The sequence below is a fragment of the Argopecten irradians genome, chromosome 2 (assembly GCF_041381155.1).
Source record: "Argopecten irradians isolate NY chromosome 2, Ai_NY, whole genome shotgun sequence".
NCBI classification, from domain to species: Eukaryota; Metazoa; Mollusca; class Bivalvia; order Pectinida; family Pectinidae; genus Argopecten; species Argopecten irradians.
Genome location: NC_091135.1, coordinates 66,520,122 through 66,545,318, shown reverse-complemented (window position 1 = coordinate 66,545,318; position 25,197 = coordinate 66,520,122). Strand labels below are relative to the sequence as shown.

The following is a 25,197-nucleotide window of genomic DNA, read 5'->3' as shown; positions in this document are numbered from 1 at the left end:
ATGACCTTGAGGTGGAGGGCTGACAAGGTAGAATGTCAGACACCTGTACCACTAGGCTACCATGACCTTGAGGTGGAGGGCTGACAAGGTAGAATGTCAGACACCTGTACCACTAGGCTACCATGACCTTGAGGTGGAGGGCTGACAAGGTAGAATGTCAGACACCTTTACCACTAGGCTACCACGACCTGGAGGTGGAGGGCTGACAAGGTAGAATGTCAGACACCTGTACCACTAGGCTACCATGACCTTGAGGTGGAGGGCTGACAAGGTAGAATGTCAGACACCTGTGCCACTAGGCTACCATGACCTAGAGATGGAGGGCTCAAGGTAGAATGTCAGACACCTGTACCACTAGGCTACCATGACCAAGAGGTGGAGGGCTAAAGGTAGAATGTCAGACACCTTTACCACTAGGCTACCAAGACCATGAGGTGGAGGGCTCAAGGTAAAATGTCAAACACCTTAACCACTAGGCTACCATGACCTTGAGAGGAGGGCTCAAGGTAGAAGGTCAGACACCTATACCACAAGGCTACCATGACCTTGAGGTGGAGGGCTGACAAGGTAGAATGTCAGACACCTGTACCACAAGGCTACCATGACCAAGAGGTGGAGGGCTCAAGGTAGAATGTCAGACACCTTAACCACTAGGCTACCAAGACCAAGAGGTGGAGGGCTCAAGGTAAAATGTCGGACACCTGTACTACTAGGCAAAAATGACCTATAGGTGGAGGGCTCAAGGTAGAATGTCAGACACCTGAACCACTAGGCTACAATGACCTAGAGGTGAAGGGCTCAAGGTAGAATGTCAGACACCTTAACCACTAGGCTACCATGACCAAGAGGTGGAGGGCTCAAGGTAGAATGTCAGACACCTAAACCACTAGGCTACCATGATCAAGAGGTGGAGGGCTCAAGATAGAATGTCAGACACCTTAACCACTAGGCTACCATGACCTAGACATGAAGGGCTCAAGGTAGAATGTCAGACACCTGTACCACTAGGCTACCATGATCAAGAGGTGGTGGGCTCAAGATAGAATGTCGGACACCTGTACCACTAGGCAAAAATCACCTAGAGGTGGAGGGCTCAAGGTAGAATGTCAGACACCTTAACCACTAGGCTACCATGACATAGAGGTGAAGGGCACTAGGTAGAATGTCAGACACCTATACCACTATGCTACCATGACCAAGAGGTGGAGGGCTAAAGGTAGAATGTCAGACACCTTAACCACTAGGCTACCATGATCAAGAGGTGGTGGGCTCAAGATAGAATGTCGGACACCTGTACCACTAGCCAAAATCACCTAGAGGTGGAGGGCTCAAGGTAGAATGTCAGACACCTTAACCACTAGGCTACCATGACGTAGAGGTGAAGGGCTCTAGGTAGAATGTCAGACACCTATACCACTATGCTACCATGACCAAGAGGTGGAGGGCTAAAGGTAGAATGTCAGACACCTGTACCACTAGGCTACCATGACCTTGAGGTGGAGGGCTGACAAGGTAGAATGTCAGACACCTGTACCACTAGGCTACCATGACCTTGAGGTGGAGGGCTGACAAGGTAGAATGTCAGACACCTGTACCACTAGGCTACCATGACCTTGAGGTGGAGGTCAAGGTAAAATGTCAGACACCTTACCACTAGGCTACCAACCTGAGGTGGAGGCTGAAAGGTAGAATGTCAACACTGTCCACTAGGCTACCATGACCTTGAGGTGGAGGCTGACAAGGTAGAATCAACACTGAATGTCAGACACCTGTCACTAGCACATACGGGTGAGGCTAAAGGTAGAATTCAACACCTACACTAGGCTACCAGACTGAGGTGGAGGGCTAGAAAATGTCAACCTTACAGCTACCAGACCTGAGGGGTAAGGTCAACACCTTCCAAGGCTACCATGACCTTGAGGTGAAGTGGAGGGCTGACAAGGTAGAATGTCAGACACCTGTACCACTAGGCTACCACGACCTGGAGGTAGGCTGGAGGCTAGAATGGACAAGGTAGAATGTCAGACACCTGACCACTAGGCTACCACGACCTGGAGGTGAAGGGCTGACAAGGTAGAATGTCAGACACCTTAACCACTAGGCTACCATGACCTGGAGGTGGAGGGCTGACAAGGTAGAATGTCAGACACCTGTACCACTAGGCTACCATGACCTGGAGGTGGAGGGCTGACAAGGTAGAATGTCAGACACCTTACCACTAGGCTACCATGACCTGAGGTGGAGGGCTCAAGGTAGAATGTCAGACACCTGTACCACTAGGCTACCAAGACCAAGAGGTGGAGGGCTCAAGGTAGAATGTCAGACACCTGTACCACTAGGCTACCATGACCTATGAGGTGGAGGGCTAAAGGTAGAATGTCAGACACCTTTACCACTAGGCTACCATGACCTTGAGGTGGAGGGCTGACAAGGTAGAATGTCAGACACCTGTACCACTAGGCTACCACGACCTGGAGGTGGAGGGCTGACAAGGTAGAATGTCAGACACCTGTACCACTAGGCTACCATGACCTTGAGGTGGAGGGCTGACAAGGTAGAATGTCAGACACCTGTACCACTAGGCTACCATGACCTGGAGGTGGAGGGCTGACAAGGTAGAAGTGCTTACACTGGACTCCAGACACCTGTACCACTAGGCTACCATGACCTAGAGGTGGAGGGCTCAAAGGTAGAATGTCAGACACCTGTATACCAGTGGAGGGCTCAAGTAGAATGTCAGACACCTGACCTAGGCTACCATGACCTGAGGTGGAGGGCTGACAAGGTAGAATGTCAGACACCTGTACCACTAGGCTACCATGACCTAGAGGTGGAGGGCTGACAAGGTAGAATGTCAGACACCTGTACCACTAGGCTACCACGACCTGGAGGTGGAGGGCTGACAAGGTAGAATGTCAGACACCTGTACCACTAGGCTACCACACCCTGGAGGTGGAGGGCTGACCAGGTAGAATGTCAGACACCTGTACCACTATAGGCTACCATGACCATGAGGTAGAGGGCTGACAAGGTAGAATGTCAGACACCTTTACCACTAGGCTACCACGACCTGGAGGTGGAGGGCTGACAAGGTAGAATGTCAGACACCTTTACCACTAGGCTACCATGACCATGAGGTGGAGGGCTGACAAGGTGGATTGTCATAGACACCTTAACCACTAGGCCAATAAATGTAGTGCCTGTATCGAGGTGAAGCCCATACACAAAGTAGATTGATGAAATTTTAGTGCTGACTTGTTTCCTCAGACAAAACATTGGTACATTCTTCCCAGCTCAGTGTCTGACACAACACTAGATCTCCTCAAAACACCATCTATCATATTTTCACCCCTTCTGTTGGAAAACTATATGAGGGTGCGCCTGATCCCTAAGTACTGTTTGTATCTAGCTGAGGTCACCTGGTGGGTAATCATGCATGACCCAGTGGGCCAGATCATGTAAAACACATTATCATCCTTCAATGTCGCCACCTTATACATTATGTTTCAATCAGTGTTCTCATCAAGGTATGTGTAGTTATCACAGGCAATCAACAAGATTGATTGGTCAGTGTGGTCAGTTTTCATCTCAGAAATGTAATCTACCTTTATCAGATAACAAAACAATCACAGTACAACATACATTTCATCTGTATGACCCAAGTACCGTATTTGACATGGTCAATGCACTAGATCCCATTTAACGATAATGAGCATATACAAATTGATATATATTTATATTGAGCATACCAAGGAGAAGGTACGTTAAGACTCGAATATGGCCTCAAAATTGATTCTCCAGTAAAGAACAACATATTTTGCCATATAACAGCTGAATACATTTGCTAACACATTACATCTCGAAAATATCCTGCATGTGCCAATTATGTTCACTATGACGTCATCAACATGCAGTTTCCCGCCATTTTTCACAAAAATCCTTGAAAAATCATACTCTTTGAGTGGTTTTCTCTAAAAATGAATGTGGCCGCCTTCGTGGAGCAGAAAGAGATTTTCACACATTGTGTATCGTGTATTTACGCATATCCATGCAAAATGAAAAGTTGCTCCAAGGTGGCGGCCAAATCCATTTCAAGCCTTTTCTAACCTAAAGATGATGAATTTCTAGCAAAATTTGGCGAGAAGAGGAAAATCATCAATTTGATGACGTCATAGGTGGGACACTTCGTGTACATAGTTATAAAAAAATATGTTTTGATGAATGGCAAGTATGAGAGTATTTATTGATATGAAATTGATGGGGATCAGAGTTAATTTTTTTCGGCCTGAAAAATTAAGGCCAAATACTGGTCCTATCATATCTACTCTTTTGTGAACTTTGTTTCAACTTCTTTGACTGTTAACATAGAACATAATTGCACTAAAATATAAATATACAAATCATATTTTCATTGTGTTATTAATAAGCGATTTTTACAATATCATATTCTGATACTAAATTTAGATTTCTTTGATACTCATCTTGTACTAAAATTTGCTTGCACCAAAATCATTGCATTTTCACAGAAGAATCCTTATTCGAGTATTTGTTTTAAACATACAGTGTGATTTTGTGGTTAAATGTTGTAAGAAGCTATCACTTCATCATATGATATCTGTATGTCTGTTACTAAAGTATATATACATCTCAGTAGAAAACCCTTCTATTGTCCACCATTATATATACATCTCAGTAGAAAACACTTCTATTGTCCACCAATCAGAACACTGTGATCTCTTCTGTAATGCCGTTACAAAAGTATATATACATCTCAGTAGAAAACCCTTCCAATGTCCACCAATCAGAACACTGTGATCTCTTCTGTAATGCCGTTACAAAAGTATATATACATCTCAGTAGAAAACCCTTCTAATGTCCACCAATCAGAACACTGTGGTCTCTTCTGTAATGCCGTTACTAAAGTATATATACATCTCAGTAGAAAACCCTTCTAATGTCCACCAATCAGAACACTGTGATCTCTTCTGTAATGCCGTTACAAAAGTATATATACATCTCAGTAGAAAACCCTTCTAATGTCCACCAATCAAACACTGTGATCTCTTTTGTAATGCCGTTACTAAAGTATATATACATCTCAGTAGAAAACCCTTCTAATGTCCACCAATCAGAACACTGTGATCTCTTCTGTAATGCCGTTACTAAAGTATATATACATCTCAGTAGAAAACCCTTCTAATGTCCACCAATCAGAACACTGTGATCTCTTCTGAAAACCCTTCTATTGTCCACCATATATACATCTCAGTAGAAAACCCTTCTAATGTCCACCAATCAGAACACTGTGATCTCTTCTGTAATGCCGTTACTAAAGTATATATACATCTCAGTAGAAAACCCTTCCAATGTCCACCAATCAGAACACTGTGATCTCTTCTGTAATGCCGTTACTAAAGTATATATACATCTCAGTAGAAAACCCTTCTAATGTCCACCAATCAGAACACTGTGATCTCTTCTGTAATGCCGTTACTAAAGTATATATACATCTCAGTAGAAAACCCTTCCAATGTCCACCAATCAGAACACTGTGATCTCTTCTGTAATGCCGTTACTAAAGTATATATACATCTCAGTAGAAAACCCTTCCAATGTCCACCAATCAGAACACTGTGATCTCTTCTGTAATGCCGTTACTAAAGTATATATACATCTCAGTAGAAAACCCTTCCAATGTCCACCAATCAGAACACTGTGATCTCTTCTGTAATGCCGTTACTAAAGTATATATACATCTCAGTAGAAAACCCTTCTAATGTCCACCAATCAGAACACTGTGATCTCTTCTGTAATGCCGTTACTAAAGTATATATACATCTCAGTAGAAAACCCTTCTAATGTCCACCAATCAGAACACTGTGATCTCTTCTGTAATGCCGTTACTAAAGTATATATACATCTCAGTAGAAAACCCTTCTATTGTCCACCAATCAGAACACTGTGATCTCTTCTGTAATGCTGTTACTAAAGTATATATACATCTCAGTAGAAAACCCTTCTAATGTCCACCAATCAGACCACTGTGATCTCTTCTGTAATGCCGTTACTAAAGTATATATACATCTCAGTAGAAAACCCTTCTAACGTCCACCAATCAGAACACTGTGATCTCTTCTGTAATGCCGTTACTAAAGTATATATACATCTCAGTAGAAAACCCTTCTATTGTCCACCAATCAGAACACTGTGATCTCTTCTGTAATGCCGTTACTAAAGTATATATACATCTCAGTAGAAAACCCTTCTAATGTCCACCAATCAGAACACTGTGGTCTCTTCTGTAATGCCGTTACTAAAGTATATATACATCTCAGTAGAAAACCCTTCTAATGTCCACCAATCAGAACACTGTGGTCTCTTCTGTAATGCCGTTACTAAAGTATATATACATCTCAGTAGAAAACCCTTTCTAATGTCCACCAATCAGACCACTGTTGTCTCTTCTGTAATGCCGTTACTAAAAACATGTCATTCTGATTGTAATAATATCATATCTAATGACCAAATATTTCCGTGACTCCAGAATACCCCCAAAGTCAAAGCTCAGAAGTCTCTTGACTGTATTAAACTGAATCAATAGAAGATTTGTCTTGTTTTAGCAGTGATAATCTTAAGCTTTCGGTAGCAGAGTCACACAACCTCTTCGCAAGTTTGATCAAATCCCAACAGTGAGATGCTGAAGCAATGACACTGATTCAAGACAAAAAGTAGACAGATGTTAACCATACCAATATATGGGAGTATGGGTAAAAAGTTTGACAAGAAATCACCTCTGAGGAAAAAACTGAAATAGTATCATTAAAACAGACATACAGAAACAATATAACTGATAAGAATAAAGAAATTGTAAGTTTAAATTCTGTTTATAAATGTTTTATTTCTACTTGTCCTCCTATTATGCTTTATTTAGAAAATCTTGTGTCGTAGTATTACATCTGTGTATTATACGTTAGCTATGTAAATATTTTCTACCTGGCTGCATGTCCGTGAGTCATCTACATCACAATCACACCAGAAACATTTACAGCCAAGGGGTACCACACATATTTTAATGGCTTATTGTAGGCAAACAACTATATAATGAAAACTGTTCAAGTTTCTTTTTAAACTTTTCCTTTTTAACTTCTTGTTCTGTGTCTCAAGGCTATTTGGTAAAAATATTCTCACCAGATATATGTGATCCAGAAGTTTACAATTTTGCTGTGAAGGTCAACTGAGGCTAATGAAACGCTTTATATCTTAAATCATTTTAATGTATTATCAGAGGACTACTAGCATGAGTCCTTATTCCTTGCCTACTTAACTCATCATTATCACACTAGTACCAGATTCCACACAATTTACCATATTTCTCATTTCTAAGGATACCAGGGTCCAGCTTACAGGGTTTGCTACAGAAAGTGAGGGAGATAGGGGGAGATCGAGAGGGGATGGGGAGGGCTTACATATAGTAATGTAATTTTTACTGAACTCCTCCCTACAGATTAAAACAACTGTACCCAGTATATCATACTATCAACCTTACAAAACCCTCTGTCCACGACTTACCTAGCAGGTTGAATGGTAGGTATATGGTGCCAGTGTCTGTACTATGATCAGGCTTCCTCAACCATTATAAATGTTTACCTGGAAGTCATTACCTTATGATCCTTAACGTTTGCCTCACCAGAAATCTCGTCATTTGTTAACTACATCAGGTAAGTGTTCCATACTCTGGACAAGCATTTAAGTTACTCTACACAGACTATCAGAAGCAACATGAAAGAGACCAAAGTGTTTAAACAAGGACCATAGAAATTCATTAGAGTTGCTAGCTCTAGAGTATTTGAGGATTCTATCTGAATTCTTCATCATCCAAGAGGACGTAGGTCAAACATACCTATGATAGGGATATACTGTGTGAACTTTGTTACATACAATATGCTTACATGTCCACCATGACCAGTACAAACTCCGATATCAAAGTGTAATCTACTGGCCACCTGCCTCTGAAATGGTGTCAAATGTAAAAATATAAAAGCCCATCAGTAGATTATACATGTATAATAAAACTGATCACCCTCATGTTGAAATTATGGTTGGTTTACGTTGTCTTTGTCAAAAGTGATTAGGTTTATAGACTGTGTATTTTATGTATTATGTATGTTGTATTTAGGTAGGATTATGTGGAATGGCATTTGATGAAGATAAGGCAATAAATAAACAATTAAAATATAAGAAGTGTGACGTAAGTTTGTTTTTCTAAGAAACGAAACATCATATTAACAGCCAGTGTCATTTAAGAAGGTGCCAGATTTATTGGTAGAGGAAAGCCAGGAGCATACCCGGAGAAAAACCACAGACCAGCGGTCAGTACCTGACAACTGCCCCACATAAGATTCAAACTTACAACCCCTCCTTTAGCCTAATAATTTACATAACAATCTATAGGAGCAGTCTACTATACCATAGATCCAACACCAGTCTATAGAATCTTAAAACTTCAATAAAATTCTAATTTTTTTTTGTAATTTTGATTTTTACAATATTTCAAACCAAGGGGAGATAATCCTACTGTTTCACCCACAGGTCATTGTGGATGGAAGGATGCTGACAACCAATGACAGTAAACAGGATAATGATGTACAACACCCACTCAATGTCCACCAGCTGGTCAGCCTAGGTCAGTGACAGGACTGACCAGTGGTCACTCACTGAGCCACCCCTGCATGCATATGTGTCTATGTATACATATTACTTACCTGGTACATGCCAGAAGCCATCACAGCAGACATCTTGGATAGCAGTAATTGGGTATGAGATAGTAATCAACTACTGATGAAATAAGAGACAGGTGCTCATTTCTGAATCCAGGGAATACACAGAGAGAATTAAAAGGATCTAAAATCCTCTTCCTTATGTGTCACTTATTAAGTCTATAATCAGATAACGGCCATCTCCATGCTACCACCAGTAGAAATGTCTACAAATCACCTACTCACAGCTAACTTTAAGGTCAAATTGCCTGTTTTACATTTTTAACTTGTTCCATGTAACCACACAGTATTTCCTAAGGTCAAATTTCCTGTTACAACAATCAAACCATGTTCAATGGTCATACTACATAATGATTGCACTTATTTTCCCCTGCCACAATTAATTACTTCTTTTCTACCAGGGCTAATTGGTTATGTATGTATATGGTGAACCAATCCTCAAGTGTGCTACTACAGAAAACAGCAGAACTGACTGTCAAATAATCATTAATATAAATGATGTTCAACATTAACCATGGCAGAAGAACAAAATATGGAGTCCAAAATCTACCAATCAGAACACAACAACACAGAATCTCATCAAGGACTCAATTATGGTTTGGGGCACTTTCAAAGTTTCTCATATAAAATCATTATTTGGATGTTAAAATTTACTGTTATGTAATTTTGTAACCAAATTGTAAACTAGCGTATGCTGTCATCATTGAATAAGAATGAACAGAAAATTTATATATAATCAATAATATGGAGTTTTAAATGTTTCTCATCTGACAACTCAATGGCATAGCAAAGCTCAGTGGTAATAGGGGTCCTAGTCAATGGCTTCCCGGGCTATAAACCATAAACCTATATGAAAGGCAAGGTCAAGGGGTCAATGTAAAAACTATCTGAAAGTTGCATTGGGACCATCTGTACCTATCCAATTGTAAGAAACTATCAAATGTTTGTGTGTAGATAAAGATTGACTACCGGGTACAACATTTGGGTTGTGTAGGACTTTAATGATATTCAGTGTCATTTCAGATCAAGCCATGTTTTGTTGTTGAAGAAGAAGATTGAGGTGCACTTGGAGAAAAAACCACCAACCTTCTTAGCAACAGACCCATGTGGAGCATAGTACAAGAGGGAGAATGTCGGATACTGGGATACCTTGACTAGTAAGATGATGTCAATGGAGATATCATATCAAACCAAATATGTACAATTTCTTAGTGTAATCACTTTTATCGCACATGCATGTGATATCGGAGGACCATGATAGCTTGTTAAATCAACAATACAAACTAAGGTGAAGATCAAGAGGGTGAGTATTGGATATGTACGGGTAGAATTAGCGAGGTAAAACTGAAATTCTAAGACTACACATTTTGCTCTGTATACATCTACTTCATTTACTGAATATTTACATTTCTGTTTTTTCTTTGCTATATAACCTTACCAACTGGGAAATCGTTTACAATTGTGTAAATGCAGTCAGTTGTCGCGCTATAATACATACACTGGAACACTGACTTCCTCAAGTAGTGTTAATACGCATAAGATTTGGCCTACATATTGTTTCTGTATTTTTAATGCTTCAATAAAACAATTTGAATGTAATGAGTATCTTAAATACATTTCAGAAAATAAAAATATTTGAGAAATATTGCATCAATTAAATGAAAAAGATTTTGTGTACTTTCTGAACTTGACAACATTTCCCCCCAAATTGGAGCCAGCTGTTCCAGGATTCCTTCAATTGACCGGATGTTACATCAATCGTATAACTTATCAGAACATTGAATTTAAAAGAAAAACTTGGTTAAAATGTAAATATATTAAATTGTTTTTTGTTGTTTACTGGTGTGTAAATTGCATTTGTTGGACAGATTTCAACATGCCGCGCTAACGTGCATCATTTCAGTAAACAACAAAAAATAGAATTATTTCTTTAATACCACAATGATCTTGTTGTTAAATTTAATTCCTAAGGATCAATTATCTCCAAACAAATGAACCAGATACTACATTTATAAGCAAATCAAAAGCATTCTTGAGGTGTTGGTACAACTAATATCAATCGAAGAACAAAATTCATGTATCAAAATAAAAACAATGTAACATTACTCATAACACTTGCTCAGAATCTGTTTCAATAAAACACTGATGCAGTATAGGAATGGGTATTCTTTCATACCTACGGGTGTAATACTGGCTGGTCTAGGGCAATACACTCATGTCGCCTGAGGCTGTATTGCATGGCTACCCATGCAATAAAGCCTCATGACATCACGGTGTCAACAAAATTTTTATTTCCTTGGCAAAATTATTACATTTGTTTTTGCAATTGCGATAAAACATCAAGGTATGAAAGAAAATACTCTTTCATAAGTGGATATGAAGAATAGGGATATTCTACCCTCAGGATCACAAAATGTTTACTACATTTTGTGACCTTTGGGTAGAATATCCCTATCCTTCATATCCACATATGAGAGAGTCTTATATTATATACCTAGTCATATAGCCTGTCTCTATAAGGCTTAAAGGCAATTGATCGTGGCAATGTTTGAACATAAATGCTATCTTGCTCATTATATATTTTACTGTATGTATTACTAAGTATCAAAGTGAACATAGCTACATAATACTGCACATTGACCATTATGTGTATACATGCATCGCTTCTGTGTAAAACCTGAGTAAAAACTTATCATCCTAAGAAACATTGCAATAAAAGGGCATGTAATAACCTCTATGAAATAGGAGCTATAATTATAAGTAAAGTTATCATTAATACCCACAGTACATCATTCAGATCTGCAAGAATCAAATAGTAACAGGAATTTACATATTTAATCAATCATCTAAAGCCAACAGAATCTATATTCTCTGAGCAATAAAATGGCTTTCAGAAAAATTCTCAGATTGAGGCTCTTCTTTGACCAATGGAAAGGCTTTCACAGGAAATCTCAGATTGAGGCTCCTCTCAGACCATTGAAATGAGTTTGACAGGAAACCTCAGATTGAGGCTCTTCTGTGACCAATGAAATTCATTTGTCTTGTTACATTTCTGACTCGACAAAAATGGTCTTACCTAATATGTTTCATAGATGGGTTCAACACAATTCTATGGTTCAGTTTGAATCAACACCATATTGAGATGGCAAAAATGTATTTTTTATGACGTTTCCTATATTATTATGCATTAATGTGTAATATCCATGGGAACATTTGGTCTCCGTGGAGATCCTGGGGGAGCGCCTGACACCATATTTGGATACTGTAATGATGTTAAGATGCCTCGACTGAGCCCTGTGACCAGACCTTGTTATCTGACATGGAACATGCTTCTGTAACATACCAAACACATGGGATGATAAACTAACACAAAACCATGTGAACATCCCCCAAGACACTGATAACAGATGGTCCTGATAGTGCACTGCCTCTACAACAAACTCAATTAACCTCGTAACAATGAAATGCAATTCTACAAAAGACAATTGATTTTTAGGAAAGTAATCATGAATAAGTACAAATGTAAATTTGAACTTTCTAAATCAATACAGGAAACATCAGGATATCTGGCTGTATGTGTGTAAACAATTTTCTGTATGTTTGTAGACAATTTTCTGTATGTGTGTAGACAATTTTCTGTATGTGTGAAGACAATTTTCTGTATGTGTGTAGACAATTTTCTGTTTCTTGTAAATGTTCGTATCATGTAACTATACATGAATAATAACTGTTGTCATGGTTACAAACCAAAGAAAAGCAATCATCTCAAAAATACAAATCTACCTTTTAAGTGGGGACATTGTGTCTGCCTATCTGTCTGTCTGTCTGTCTGTCCATCCATCCTTCTTCACCTTAATTCATCCTACCTCACAATTTCTTGAAATCTCTTCTCTGCATTACTTTATTATGTTAGTAATCCCATTTTTGTTCAAATGTTTAAGGTCACTTTAGTTAATCTCCAAGGTCAAATTTATTAATATTAATCACCATCATTACAGGGACACAGATTGATATACCCCATTGGAAGCCATGTTCTCCCTGTTTGAACGCCACATTCTCCCCGATGCTTTCCTACCCTGGTAGAGTTCATTGTACATGACATCTTATATCTGACAAAGCGATGCAGAGCTACTATAGCCAGGAGGATTTCTTGTCCTTAATTCTTTATTTCTTTATCAATCAAATATCCTAATCAGCTACCTCCTGTGGCCACTGTATATTTACTTAACTATAAAGGCTCATATTACACAAGCTCCTGCTACAACATATTCCATTTCACCATCATCAGAAAAGTAATCAAAACAGAAAGCTTTTGATAATCTACATCATAGTAAGAATTTAAGTGTCCTTGATAATCCACATCATAGTAATAATAATTGAAGTGTCTAGTCCATCTATCATAGTAACAGAAGCCAAAATAATTACAAACTCTAAAACCTGTGTTTTGTTTGTTATTGCTTTATCTGTAAATAGGTGAAATAAAGTTTAACAATCATTGATGAAATCTTTTTTCACAGAAAACCTATATGTGATAAAGCAACTCTGATACGTCCATTCAAGTATAACATGAGAATATGTAGCACCAACATAATACTAAAATCTAACAGATATTAAAAGAATCCATTTAGTAATTACCTAGCAGTAATCAGCATGGTTACATAGGTTTCCTGCTAGCGTTTCACCTTCACTGTCTCCCAGTTCATTCTGAGCTGTTTTCTCAACTCATTACATTAATTGCCGACCTGCAGATAAAATGCTATTAGATCCATCACAGATATTCCAGCATCTGTTTGTCAGCCTCTTGTTATCATGAATGAAACCTCAGGCAGTAATGAGCTGGCCTTGACTTCTGGCAGAAAGAAAAAGGGGCCTGTACATCTCTGTTGGTGTAATAATATCATTAACAGAATCTGTTTCATGTAAAAACAACAAATACAGCCACATGAAAGTTTGGCTTTAACCAGACCACCAACAGGTGCACTTCTGACATAACAAAGTCAGTTATCATATACCACTTAACAGAGCAATTCATTCCACCAGGGGTTGACAACAATAATCAACAGGGGTTTGACACAATGACTGCTAAATTGTTTATTCACACAGTAAAGACAGGTCATGGCCAGGGATCTATGATCTTCTGTATACTACACAACCCCAGGGATCTATGATCTTCTGTATACTACACAACCCCAGGGATCTATGATCTTCTGTATACTACACAACCCCAGGGATCTATGATCTTCTGTATACTACACAACCCCAGGGATCTATGATCTTCTGTATACTACAGAGCCAGGGATCTATGATCTTCTGTATACTACACAACCCCAGGGATCTATGATCTTCTGTATACTACACAACCCCAGGGATCTATGATCTTCTGTATACTACACAACCCCAGGGATCTATGATCTTCTGTATACTACACAACCCCAGGGATCTATGATCTTCTGTATACTACAGAGCCAGGGATCTATGATCTTCTGTATACTACACAACCCCAGGGATCTATGATCTTCTGTATACTACACAACCCCAGGGATCTATGATCTTCTGTATACTACAGAGCCAGGGATCTATGAATTTCTGTATACTACACAACCCCAGGGATCTATGATCTTCTGTATACTACACAACCCCAGGGATCTATGATTTATTCTGTCTATACTACACAGAGCCAGGGATCTATGATCTTTCTGTATATTACACAACCCCAGGGATCTATGATCTTCTGTATACTACACAAACCCCAGGAATCTATGATTTTCTGTATACTACACAACCCCAGGGATCTATGATCTTCTGTATACTACAGACAGGGATCTATGATTTCTGTATACTACACAACCCCAGGGATCTATGATCTTCTGTATACTACACAACCCCAGGGATCTATGATCTTCTGTATACTACACAACCCCAGGGATCTATGATCTTCTGTATACTACACAACCCCAGGGATCTATGATCTTCTGTATACTACAGAGCCAGGGATCTATGATCTTCTGTATACTACACAACCCCAGGGATCTATGATCTTCTGTATACTACACAACCCCAGGGATCTATGATCTTCTGTATACTACACAACCCCAGGGATCTATGATCTTCTGTATACTACAGAGCCAGGGATCTATGATCTTCTGTATACTACACAACCCCAGGGATCTATGATCTTCTGTATACTACACAACCCCAGGGATCTATGATCTTCTGTATACTACACAACCCCAGGGATCTATGATTTTCTGTATACTACAAGCCAGGGATCTATGAATTCTGTATATACACAACCCCAGGGATCTATGATCTTCTGTATACTACACAACCCCAGGGATCTATGATTTTCTGTATACTACAGAGCCCCAGGGATCTATGATCTTCTGTATACTACAGAGCCAGGGATCTATGAACTTCTGTATACTACACAAACGCCAGGGATCTATGATCTTCTGTATACTACACAACCCCAGGGATCTATGATTTTCTGTATACTACAGAGCCAGGGATCTATGATCTTCTGTATACTACAGAGCCAGGGATCTATGATCTTCTGTATACTACACAACCCCAGGGATCTATGATCTTCTGTATACTACACAACCCCAGGGATCTATGATCTTTTGTATACTACACAACCCCAGGGTCATAATTAAGTTCCTGGTGTGTGTTGTCTTCCAGTCATAACATTACAGGGGGAATCTAGTATATAGTGATACATGTACATCAAAAAGATATGATGCATATATGCATAATGTATGCAAGTCAGCATGCATTTAGCAATTGATGCTTATAACTATACAAAGGTCACCTATAAATAGGCTATTATGGGATCATGGTCAATCACATACATGGTTTGGTGGATTGCTCTGGGTAGCCAGGATCATTTAGAGGCAGCTAGGTTCTCAGTTTGTATATCCATAGACACTATTAATGTTTCAATGACCTAAAGAAAACAACCAAACTGCAGTTAAGTAACTTAAGGCGATGATGGGTAAGTTGATTTGTTTATGGTAGATATCTCAAGGACAATTTAATACTGGAACATCAAATGTCTGTTAAATATAAAATGGGGATATTGTCTAAAAGGATAAAATGTCTTCCCAGGGAGACACATTGAAAAGTGTCTTGTCAGGTACACAGGACAAAGTGTCTTGTTTAAGGTGAACATAGTAAAGTGTCTTACCAATGAAAACAAGGTACAGATCTACAGCAAATTGTATTGCCAAGAAACACAGAACAATATATATATTGCATTGGATCACAAATAGAGCAAAATAGCTTGTCAAGAGATACAGCTTGGGCAAAGTGTCTTGCTAAGTTACATAGGCCAAAGTGTCTTTCCCAGTGACACTAGTGCCTTGCCATGGGGAACTGCTAATTTCATACAGTTTTTGTGGCAAATTTGACAATTTGTCTTTGCAGGTGCTAATAAAATACTGTTTCACATCAGTTTGATGCTTAACATATCTACAAGAACTTTTATTGCATTAGACAACTTAGGACATGTTTGCCGAGTGTTTACGAATAAAAACAGCAAGATCACTATTCAAAACAAAACGTGACTCACTTGAATGTCCCACACCCTTGTGTGGATGAAGACTAACTGGCAACAACATTTTAGCGATGTCTATACAGGTTTTATGAATACTTACTGTATATCTATGATAAAGGTTCCTAAATAATAGGAATGCTGTCATTTCTAAGCATTTTATTGTGTACACTTGTCAGTATTTCCCATCTGCCACAAAACGAAAGTAGCGATCGAATGCACCGTCTGCCATTTTGTGTACGCATGGTAAACAACCAGGCTAGCATGAAATGCCAAAATTCAATGAAAGAGACACATTTAACCAATGTTAAATACTACTTACACATACATTTCTTCATAATTATGTAATTTCAATACTTACTTAACTAAAAAACATAAGTTGGTTATAGAAAATTTCGTAGATGACTATAGCCTGTTTCCAAAAAAAACATCTAAAAATGGTGTCAAATAACGGCGCCACTTTTAACGAATTACATCGGAGCCCTTATTAGGGAAATACAGTATTTACATTTTCACTGTAGTCCCATTATGTAACTATACCAAGCGCAGTTTGCATTCATATAGTCTATGTACCACAGCCGCTTATTATGACATCATTATTATTGTGACGTCACAATTGCCATACCAGCAATCATGGAAAATGGCTGTTCAAATGACTGTTCCATTATCGACGATAACGAAAGATTTATTATAGATGCAAAATCTGTTATAACCAAATGTAAATATAAGCATTGAACTTCTTTCAGTTGGCATTCATAGCCCATATGATGCCAACTGGACAAAGGAAAATTCCATGAAATGAGCTACTTAAAGACGTTCAATGATTAATTAACATCAATTGTAGGGCTACCTTCCCTGTATGTAATATGTATTGAGTGTGGTACAGACTACTACTGTTGTGTCTCCTTGTGATCTATATTGGGTACACTAACTAGGATACAGACATTAAGGTACACTAACTAGGATACAGACATTAAGGTACACTAACTAGGATACAGACATTAAGGTACACTAACTAGGATACAGACACTAAGGTACACTAACTAGGATACAGACACTAAGGTACACTAACTAGGATACAGACATTAAGGTACACTAACTAGGATACAGACACTAAGGTACACTAACTAGGATACAGACACTAAGGTACACTAACTAGGATACAGACACTAAGGTACACTAACTAGGATACAGACATTAAGGTACACTAACTAGGATACAGACATTAAGGTACACTAACTAGGATACAGACACTAAGGTACACTAACTAGGATACAGACATAAGGTACACTAACTAGGATACAGACATTAAGGTACACTAACTAGGATACAGACATTAAGGTACACTAACTAGGATACAGACATTAAGGTACACTAACTAGGATACAGACATTAAGGTACACTAACTAGGATACAGACACTAAGGTACACTAACTAGGATACAGACACTAAGGTACACTAACTAGGATACAGACATTAAGGTACACTAACTAGGATACAGACATTAAGGTACACTTACTAGGATACAGACATTAAGGTACACTAACTAGGATACAGACACTAAGGTACACTAACTAGGATACAGACACTAAGGTACACTAACTAGGATACAGACATTAAGGTACACTAACTAGGATACAGACATTAAGGTACACTAACTAGGATACAGACACTAAGGTACACTAACTAGGATACAGACATTAAGGTACACTAACTAGGATACAGACATTAAGGTACACTAACTAGGATACAGACACTAAGGTACACTAACTAGGATACAGACACTAAGGTACACTAACTAGGATACAGACATTAAGGTACACTAACTAGGATACAGACATTAAGGTACACTAACTAGGATACAGACATTAAGGTACACTAACTAGGATACAGACATTAAGGTACACTAACTAGGATACAGACACTAAGGTACACTAACTAGGATACAGACACTAAGGTACACTAACTAGGATACAGACACTAAGGTACACTAACTAGGATACAGACATTAAGGTACACTAACTAGGATACAGACACTAAGGTACACTAACTAGGATACAGACATAAGGTACACTAACTAGGATACAGACATTAAGGTACACTAACTAGGATACAGACACTAAGGTACACTAACTAGGATACAGACATTAAGGTACACTAACTAGGATACAGACACTAAGGTACACTAACTAGGATACAGACACTAAGGTACACTAACTAGGATACAGACACTAAGGTACACTAACTAGGATACAGACACTAAGGTACACTAACTAGGATACAGACACTAAGGTACACTAACTAGGATACAGACACTAAGGTACACTAACTAGGATACAGACACTAAGGTACACTAACTAGGATACAGACACTAAGGTACACTAACTAGGATACAGACATTAAGGTACACTAACTAGGATACAGACATTAAGGTACACTAACTAGGATACAGACATTAAGGTACACTAACTAGGATACAGACACTTAAGGTACACTAACTAGGATACAGACATTAAGGTACACTAACTAGGATACAGACACTAAGGTACACTAACTAGGATACAGACATTAAGGTACACTAACTAGGATACAGACACTAAGGTACACTAACTAGGATACAGACACTAAGGTACACTAACTAGGATACAGACACTAAGGTACACTAACTAGGATACAGACACTAAGGTACACTAACTAGGATACAGACACTAAGGTACACTAACTAGGATACAGACACTAAGGTACACTAACTAGGATACAGACACTAAGGTACACTAACTAGGATACAGACATAAGGTACACTAACTAGGATACAGACACTAAGGTACACTAACTAGGATACAGACATTAAGGTACACTAACTAGGATACAGACACTAAGGTACACTAACTAGGATACAGACACTAAGGTACACTAACTAGGATACAGACATTAAGGTACACTAACTAGGATACAGACACTAAGGTACACTAACTAGGATACAGACATTAAGGTACACTAACTAGGATACAGACACTAAGGTACACTAACTAGGATACAGACATTAAGGTACACTAACTAGGATACAGACATTAAGGTACACTAACTAGGATACAGACACTAAGGTACACTAACTAGGATACAGACATTAAGGTACACTAACTAGGATACAGACACTAAGGTACACTAACTAGGATACAGACACTAAGGTACACTAACTAGGATACAGACATTAAGGTACACTAACTAGGATACAGACATTAAGGTACACTAACTAGGATACAGACACTAAGGTACACTAACTAGGATACAGACACTAAGGTACACTAACTAGGATACAGACACTAAGGTACACTAACTAGGATACAGACACTAAGGTACACTAACTAGGATACAGACACTAAGGTACACTAACTAGGATACAGACACTAAGGTACACTAACTAGGATACAGACACTAAGGTACACTAACTAGGATACAGACACTAAGGTACTAACTAGATACAAATAGGATACAGACAACATAAGGTACACTAACTAGGATACAGACACTAAGGTACACTAACTAGGATACAGACACTAAGGTACACTAACTAGGATACAGACACTAAGGTACACTAACTAGGATACAGACAGACACTAAGGTACACTAACTAACTAGGATACAGACACTAAGGTACACTAACTAGGATACAGACACTAAGGTACACTAACTAGGATACAGACACTAAGGTACACTAACTAGGATACAGACACTAAGGTACACTAACTAGGATACAGACACTAAGGTACACTAACTAGGATACAGACACTAAGGTACACTAACTAGGATACAGACATAAGGTACACTAACTAGGATACAGACATTAAGGTACACTAACTAGGATACAGACACTAAGGTACACTAACTAGGATACAGACACTAAGGTACACTAACTAGGATACAGACACTAAGGTACACTAACTAGGATACAGACATTAAGGTACACTAACTAGGATACAGACATTAAGGTACACTAACTAGGATACAGACATTAAGGTACACTAACTAGGATACAGACATTATGGTACACTAACTAGGATACAGACATTAAGGTACACTAACTAGGATACAGACATTAAGGTACACTAACTAGGATACAGACACTAAGGTACACTAACTAGGATACAGACACTAAGGTACACTAACTAGGATACAGACACTAAGGTACACTAACTAGGATACAGACACTAAGGTACACTAACTAGGATACAGACACTAAGGTACACTAACTAGGATACAGACATTATGGTAAGCTGACTAGGACACAGACAAACTCTCTGTACTTACTCCCCCTCACACAGTAATTCTAAATGACCTCACAACTTCCTGGGTTCAGCCTATATATATAGCTATCGATCAAAGCAGAGTTATCAATTTTAATAGGGGTGCCACACTTAGCTGAATGGGTTGATGGGGCCACTCTGGACGACTACAGCAGCAGGATTAGGGATCTCTGACCTGCTATCTATCTCCTATAGTCCGCCTGTCAGTCAATCTATCATACCAAACCCACCTAGGCCTCATCAATAATTCACAGCCATTTTGTACAGACCAGCATGCTTTCTTTGTTTATCACAAGACTACCTAGCTGATTTGTCTTGTTAATAATGCTGTTCACATTTCATTGTCTATACAAATAAATTGCTAACTATGCTAACTGCAACAGCAGCCGGATATCTAGAATCAGCCGGATATCTAGCATGATCAACTATATCTGTAAACCACTCTTTGTGTAAATTCTTGTCTACACTATCTTGGTCAAAGGCACTATTACTATATAGCTAGATGTCACAAGAACAGGAAATCATGTCCAGACGGTGTTTCCCTATAGTAGTATTATTTGTCCTATTTCATACATATGAAACCAATCCTATATCCAAACCCAGTGTAAGGCTAGTATATCAATTGACATCGATGGTTTAGGACTGTGCGACACACACAATCGTTACCTAGTCCTTGTGTGCAAAACCGTCATAATGTATTAATTGTATTGTTGGTAATATCCGACTGATTCTGTCTTAAACTTAGAACCTACTTAAATCACTACCGATCTCCCAAATAGTCAGATCTCCCAAATAGTCAGACTTAATACTGATCTCCCAAATAGTCAGACTAAATACTGATCTCCCAAATAGTCAGACTTAATACCGATCTCCCAAATAGTCAGATCTCCCAAATAGTCAGACTAAATACTGATCTCCCAAATAGTCAGACTAAATACTGATCTCCCAAATAGTCAGATCTCCCAAATAGTCAGACTAAATACTGATCTCCCAAATAGTCAGACTAAATACTGATCTCCCAAATAGTCAGATCTCCCAAATAGTCAGACTAAATACTGATCTCCCAAATAGTCAGACTAAATACTGATCTCCCAAATAGTCAGATCTCCCAAATAGTCAGACTAAATACTGATCTCCCAAATAGTCAGACTAAATACTGATCTCCCAAATAGTCAGACTAAATACTGATCTCCCAAATAGTCAGACTAAATACTGATCTCCCAAATAGTCAGACTAAATACTGATCTCCCAAATAGTCAGACTAAATACTGATCTCCCAAATAGTCAGATCTCCCAAATAGTCAGACTAAATACTGATCTCCCAAATAGTCAGATCTCCCAAATAGTCAGACTAAATACTGATCTCCCAAATAGTCAGACTAAATACTGATCTCCCAAATAGTCAGATCTCCCAAATAGTCAGACTAAATACTGATCTCCCAAATAGTCAGACTAAATACTGATCTCCCAAATAGTCAGACTAAATACTGATCTCCCAAATAGTCAGACTAAATACTGATCTCCCAAATAGTCAGACTAAATACTGATCTCCCAAATAGTCAGATCTCCCAAATAGTCAGACTAAATACTGATCTCCCAAATAGTCAGACTAAATACTGATCTCCCAAATAGTCGGACTAAATACTGATCTCCCAAATAGTCTTACTAAATACAGATCTCCCAAATAGTCAGACTAAATACTGATCTCCCAAATAGTCGGACTAAATACTGATCTCCCAAATAGTCAGATCTCCCAAATAGTCAGACTAAATACTGATCTCCCAAATTGTCTTACTAAATACAGATCTCCCAAATAGTCAGACTAAATACCGATCTCCAAAATAGTCTGACTAAATACCGATCTCCCAAATAGTCGGACTAAATACCAATCTCCCAAATAGTCGGACTAAATACAGATCTCCCAAATAGTCAGACTAAATACAGATCTCCCAAATAGACAGACTAAATACTGATCTCCCAAATAACCGATCTCCCAAATAGTCTGACTAAATACCGATCTCCCAAATAGTCGGACTAAATACCGATCTCTGAAATAGTCGGACTAAATACCGATCTCTGAAATAGTCGGACTAAATACCGATCTCTGAAATAGTCGGACTAAATACAGATCTCCCAAAGAGTCGGACTAAATACCGATCTTCCAAATAGTCAGACTAAATACAGATCTCCCAAATATTCAGACTAAATGCCGATCTCCCAAATAGTCGGACTTAATACCGACAGAATCAACAGAGAGACCAAGCAAAGAAACAGAATCAACAGGGATCACACATAAAATCACCATTTTAGCCTCAGCTCTGAAATATTCTGCTCATGCAAAAAGCAGATGGGATCAACAAATACAAGCATTTATGAGAAAAGTGTATAAAAATACCATCATCAATCTACAGTCTAAAGGTAACCACGGGGTATATACGTACCTAGGTTAGACTAACAGGGACATTATAATCACCAGCACATGATGTCTCTATCATCACTTATCTTAGATCCTAAACTGTCAGAATGTCTAACAATGGCAGGAATGTCAAGATATAACACACACAAGGTGTTATCAGCAACTTTTACAAAGATCTTACAGGCAAACAGAAATGTTATTTTCTTTTGCCTGTCAACAACTATATTTAAGTTAAGTAAATATCTCCCCCATCTGTCTGTATGATTGACAGTTAGCAATACCCTTTTCTGTCTTAGATCACACCAGCTTCCACTAATACAAAATGTAAAAGCTGGGCAATCTGAAGCTTTAAAAATCAAAATTTTATTTCAATAACAGATTTGATAGTCCTCCTATAGTACTAAAGTATATCTGAAGTAAACAATTTTCTTATCTCTGCCTGGATCCTTTTTACTTCCAATCCGTAGCTGCATGTAGACAGAAACATATATACATAGAGATTGGAAACTCCTTCTTTGTCTTTGTTGACAGGCAGCGGGACCTCGCTTGGCTAACTACTTTAAAGTGTATTCTTTTAAACATTATATTTTTGCATCAACACAAAGTTTAAACATTAAATCATGGTTTGATGTTACCAGTTTTCCCGATTTATGTTTAAATATGAAAGCATGAAAAACAGCAATTTTACCTGGTTTTGGGAAAATCAGACATTTAAAACCAAAAGTGCATTTTGTTTTATTAATGTTAAAATATTATTTTTTCTGTCCAAAATTGTACTCAAACCACCTAAAAACTACTGAACTTTTATAACATATCAAAGTTATTCTACTGTATATCACTATTTAAGAGTTGATATAAAACCCCTTAGCACGTACAGAGGTACATCTGCCGATCCTAAAAATGGTGGAGTTGCCAATCTCTATGTATATATGTTTCTGATGTAGATTGTGACAGTTGGTGAGTGAATCAGTTGTGACAAGTTCATCTATTATGTGATGTTACAGCCAAACAATACTAAATCATTGGCCTTTGTAGTTATGTATATGTTGACAGATAATTACTGTCAAGGCTATATGTTGAGGATAATTGAGTACGACATCCTTATCACAGACTTATAACAAGTGTCATGGTAATTCTTTTTGTACCACAACTTTGGTAACACAAGTCCAGCTTCTTTTGTGAGTTTGTGAATTTCTCTTTGATACTTTTCTCAATAAAATATGAGAATCAACATTTTCATATACACTACCTTCAATACAAATCATATTATGATTCATTGGTGGTTGAAAAAGAATTGTGATGGCTTTATAAATACACATCAAACAGTTACATACGAGTCCTCCAAACAGTTACATTTATATTACAAGTCCATGGGGATATGCCTGAGCCAATTCTTTATCGTGATACAAATACTTTCCAAGCTCCTTCACTCTCATGAAGTTTGTCTACATCTATGTCATTTTCTATTGATTTTCAATTACTGAAATATATATATATATAGGTTTCCTCTGATGATAACGGTCCCCTGGAGAGACAAGGCAGATATGACCTCAATATTCCCTTGTATTTCTCTTTACTCACTTTTTCCAATTTTTGTTTTCTATTTCTTTTTTTTTCAATAGTAAAACACAAGATTACTTGTGTGCAATAATTTTGTATTTCAGCCATTACATAATTGATGTTGTTGAAAACAGCATTATGTCGTTATCTTGGCTAACATGATACTTTAGAAATATAACGATGCATCAAGCACCTTGCCATTGTCTAACAAGTATTTGATGTATGGTACCTTATCATATAACACAATCAGTTTATTTAAATCATCAAAATATAAGTTTATGCCAAAAAGTTTTATAAACCATCGCCATGAAGTTGGCAGTGTGAAGCATTACAAGAATCGTTATAATTACCCATTTATACAACTCTCACAGCTCAGAATGATCATAAATAACTTTTGTTCTGATGTCACAAAAAATCACTTTTAATTTTCATACAGAAAACATTTAATCAACACATCAGCGTAAATTTTGTGATCTTCAACTGATGAGAATTTTAATCAACGTCTACAAATTAAAATTGTCATCAATTCATTGTAACTGTGCAGGATACCGATCTGAACTGACAAGTTTTACTTGCTATATTTTTTAT

The 25,197-nt window shown here is 38.1% G+C and overlaps 1 protein-coding gene across 10 annotated transcripts in view; it reads right to left on the bottom strand.

Annotated features, from left to right (window-relative positions):
- The window catches only part of LOC138316266 (protein phosphatase 1 regulatory subunit 16A-like), a 129,200-nt gene that overhangs the window by 94,460 nt on the left and 9,543 nt on the right, over positions 1-25,197 (bottom strand). Inside the window, exon 1 of one of the 10 annotated variants that reach the window (XM_069257886.1) lies at positions 8,763-8,782. The exons of the other annotated variants lie outside the window; for them this stretch is intronic. The gene's annotated coding sequence lies outside the window, so the exon portion shown is untranslated. Of the gene's footprint in view, positions 1-8,762; positions 8,783-25,197 lie in introns of those variants that run through there. 10 annotated transcript variants of the gene reach the window in all.